This window comes from Heterocephalus glaber, unplaced genomic scaffold, assembly GCF_053883595.1.
Source record: "Heterocephalus glaber isolate CG9 unplaced genomic scaffold, H.glaber_assembly_v1.0 deba00001733, whole genome shotgun sequence".
Taxonomy (NCBI): Eukaryota; Metazoa; Chordata; class Mammalia; order Rodentia; family Bathyergidae; genus Heterocephalus; species Heterocephalus glaber.
Genome location: NW_028258444.1, coordinates 12,910,290 through 12,914,936, shown reverse-complemented (window position 1 = coordinate 12,914,936; position 4,647 = coordinate 12,910,290). Strand labels below are relative to the sequence as shown.

At 36.0% G+C, this 4,647-nt stretch overlaps 1 protein-coding gene across 3 annotated transcripts in view; it reads right to left on the bottom strand.

Moving 5' to 3' along the window:
• The window catches only part of Tmem117 (transmembrane protein 117), a 569,660-nt gene that overhangs the window by 531,546 nt on the left and 33,467 nt on the right, over window positions 1-4,647 (bottom strand). The window lies entirely within an intron of this gene.

Below are 4,647 nucleotides of genomic sequence, written 5' to 3'. Positions count from 1 at the left end.
TATGATAGCCATACAATAAACATACACTAAATGTGGATTATACTATGTATAAAAAATTTGGAAAGATGTTGACAGTGTAAGATGTCTAAAAATATTCTTAAATAAGAAAGAGAATATCAAATTGAATGTCACTATTCTAAAATAATTTCAGAGAAAGGACACTAAAGGAAAATATCTGCCAAAATGCTAATAATAGTTATTCCTGTAGAGTAAGGCTGTTTTTGACTTCATATTTTTGTTTGTCTAACATCTGTTCAATCAATATTTATTGAGTAGCTCTGTACCAGGTACTATACTAAGCACAGTGTTGAAAAAGCAGAAACTTAATGAAAACTTACTGTGTCCTTGAGGACAGGAGGAGCTGAGGTCCCAGGTGAGGAGGCAGTGGGACTTTAGGAGATAGGGCAGTTCAGAAGCTCAAAAACTATTTGGAATTGTAGAATTTAATCTTTCTAACAAGCCTGTGAGATGCAGTATTACAATATCTAGTGTGCTATAAAATTTGTATAAATTGCCTAAGGCTACTGAGCAAATAAATGATAGATTTCTCAGATCTTAGGACCTCAGCATCCTTACCACTAGAATATCAGGGGAAACAGTGTATGGTACTTCCCGCAGAGGTAGTAGGAAGAAAGTGTATGCTCTCCATCCTCTCATCCTGTACCTGGCAGCTGGATACGAGTTAGATGCCCTGAAAATGTCATCTGGCAGATCAATCAAGTCAAACATGATACACCACCAAGGAGACTGACCCAGGAGCCTGCAGCCTGGCTGGGGCTGCATAGCACAGAAGAGGTGAGATAGGTAAGTGGGCAGCCAGCAGATGATTCTGTCTGGGCCCCAGAGAGCAGCCAGGAAATGCTACCATACCTGCATGATCCTGAAGAAGCCAAATTATGATTATATCAGCTGTTGATCTTTACCACATGTGCCAGCAAGATGAACATGGAAGAGACAAATTCCCAGGGACAAGAGGAACTACTAGACAATATGCAGGTGATGAAAGGCAAACCTTTGTTCTCCCAAATGTATAAAGGACATCATGGAGAAGAGGGAGAAAAAATCTGGGACAAAGGCTACTTTACCCAAGGGGCCTAATCAATTAAAATTATCCCACAAGGTTTTCAATTTGGATAACTGATAGTTTAAGCCACTGAAATTATTCCACATGAATAAATTTACCAAATGCAACTACATGAAAGGTTTTCCAGTTATAGAGAGGATGGGGCTTGTGAACCCATACCATTTGGAAAATAACAACAGTAATAACAATAGTAAAAGTAACATGAAATGGGAAAGAGATGAGTACATGAAGGTGAGATAAATTGGCCTCAGATTTTTTCCTGTTGCCCCTTGTTAGCAAGAACCAGGAATGGTGTGATAATTTGTCATTCTTCCTTTCAGTAATAAACAAAGCAGCTCAACATGTTTTTGTTCTAGGCCCCATCCCAAATTGGATCGTCTGAATTTCAAGCAGGTAGATGATCAATGCAACCAAAGTTACAGTCAGAGGAAAGGGAAAAAAAAATAATCAAGAGATTGAAAAATTAAATTATGAAAGAAACTCTATGGGATATGATCCTCTGTGACATTTAGAATAGAAATGAGAAACATAAGCCAAGTTTAATTGCTTGAATTGCTGAAAGCATAAAGCAGTAACATATGCCAAAAGCTCAGATGCAGGTTTCCAGTATCTCAAAAGAACCCAAGTAAATCTAGTCCTGTACCACAGCAGCCAGGACAGTAGACAGTGGGATACATTCAGCCACAGGAAAGCCTGTACGACTCAGCTGGCTCCCAGTACACCTGTGGCTCAGCCCTTTCTGCCTATCCCCTTGCCTGTGCAGACTGATTCCTTTTACACACATGCACACCTACACACAAATGTGCACGCACGCACACACACACACACACTTCCCCACCATACTCCTCATGCTCTTGTTCTGGGTTTAACCAAATCGTAATGTTACAAAGTTACTGTTTGTATTTCACTTCTTAAAAATACATCATTTATATTAAATTTGTATTTTTCAAAAATTTATAGATTTCCAGAAATAGCATAAGCTAACAGCTAAAAATTGCTGACCTTCAGGAAAATCCTATCCCAGTTGTCCTACATCATGTCCATCATTGTAACTTTTTAAATGTTTAAAATCATTTATTAACATTTAAATATATTTCATCTTCATAAAATATGGATCTCTGGTCCTTTTTTTTTTTCTTTTTGGTACCAGGGATTGAACTCAGGACCTTATGCTTGCAAGGCAGGAGGTGGAACCACTGAGCTAAATCTCCGGCCCCATCTCTGGTCCTTTTGAGAAATCAGGTTTGGCAATGCTGGATCTGGGTTGCCAAAGGGCAGTGATTAACTGGAGTTATGCTGCCATTGGTCCCCACAGTTTTTGGACACTTTAGTCTTCCTATTGCTTCCACTGGACTGAGAACAAATGTCAATAATCATTCCTGAGCATAGTTATATTTTTTATAGATATGAATTTTTTTAAATGGAACATTTCTTGTGTGCACATACTGTCAAAAATAGGAAAATGAAAGATCAGCAGTGAAGAATTTGTATTTCAAAATAAAGTGGGGTTGAAGAAGAGAAGAGAACGTGGACACACAGACTTTCTAAATGTTTAAAATCAAACAATAAAAGTTGGTTTTATGGGGAAAATCATTTACAAAATAATATGGGGCAACTCATATCTATTATGCTCAAAGTAACTGAAGTTACTTTGTTTTCCACAGAGAATTAATACAATTTGTATTAACCAGTTCAGCTCCCTTGGGGATCTCCTATTACTTGAAAAGCTACAAGAAAAAACTCATCAAATATCAAATGTTATTTACTAGCAAGAAAGCATAATTCCTACCTGTTCCCTGGAGGGATTTCAGTCACCCTGGCCTCACTCCATCCCATTGATATCACCACTGCCCTTGTAGAAATGAGGGAGCTGAGTTCAAATGCATATCCAGGTGATGAAGAAACCAGAACATTAGACAAGTTCAAATTGGCTCAATTGATATGTACAGAGGGCTTATTGTGTGCTGTATTTAAAAAGGATTTAACCTGAAGAACAAGTGATATTTAAAAGAATACTAAAAGTGCAGGATCAATTATCCAAGCACCTGTAAAGATTAAAGATAAAAAGAGTAAAGGTTTGGGAAAGCAGACTACCCTCTAGGCTATATTTTAGGATTTAATTCTTGATCTCTTAATCCTAAAAAGAGACAAAATCCACAATTCCTTCCCATCTGTTGTAATGGAAAAGCAGAATGTTCCCTTGTCTTCACTATTTTCATTTCCTTCTACAATGTTATTTAAGTAAATTTAGCTTTAGTAATACAGAGAGAAAAATATCCACAATTACCAAAGTGAGAAAAAGCAGCATAGAAAAATAAGAACAAATTATAAAGTAATGAAAGAAAAAAAAGAAGTCAAAGAACAGAGTATAACATCCAAAAAGACATGTGGATTTTTCAGTTCAGATTAAGAGAAAACTCTAACAAAAATAATTATAAGTCAATTGCTATAATAATAAATGATCAAAAGATCATTGAAAGGATAAAGCAAAGGAAGAGAAAAGAAGTATATGCTTTGTAGCTTTAAGGTGGAGAAAAAGGAATGCAAAAAATATATATATATAGAAAACTTAAGGGTTTTTTTCCCATTATGTGTATTGGTACATTTTAGGTATAAAATACAGTTACATTCATCATTGGGATCTTGTACCATTACATGAGTATCTTGGTTCTTTTCTTTTCCCCCTTTCCCTTGCCCTCCCTTCACCCCCTCCACCCTTCCCTATTTGCAAAGACTTTGTTTCCATTTTTTTCTTTTCTCATATTTTTTCTTTTCTCTTTTTTCCTTTCCCCTAACCCTCCCACTCACCCTGCTCCTTTAGACCTTTTCTTCCTGTTACACAATATCAGTTATACATTTTTTAAATTACAATACCAAGATCTAGGAGACATTACCACAGATTTTACAGAATTTAAAAGGATATAGAAAGCATATTTCAAAAATCTTTTTTGAAATAAATTTGACAACTTCTAAGAAGTACCTTGGAAGACAAATTAAGGAAACTAACTCTGGAGGAAATATAAAATTTGAATAGCACTTATTAAAGAAAGTATATTCCTAGCTTGAAAACCTACCTATATGACAACAGCAGGCTCATATACATTTTAACTGATAAATTATATCAAACAATTAAAGCAGAAAAAAGAAGGAACACTTCTCCCCTCATTTTAGGAAATCAACATTGTGCTCATCCTAAAACTGGATAAAGATAATAGAAGAAAAAAATATGAACACAGATAGAAATTTGATTAACAAGACAAACTATTAGAAGTCAGATCTGGCAGTATGTAGAAAGTGGTTTTGTTATAGGGATGGCAGTGTTGGTTCAGCATTGGAAGATCCACCCCTAAAAGTCCTCATTTTAATAGAAGAAAGGAAAAAGCCATATGATCCTGTTACTAGTTGGAGAAAAAGTATTGGACTAAATTCTGCAGCTGTTCATGGTAAAAGCTATCAGGAGCCTAGAAGGAGAACAGAACCTTCTCAACAGATTAAAGACATGTACTCCATACTTCCAGCGAGAACACCTTATATGAGTGGAGAAGATACAATGCTATCTCCTT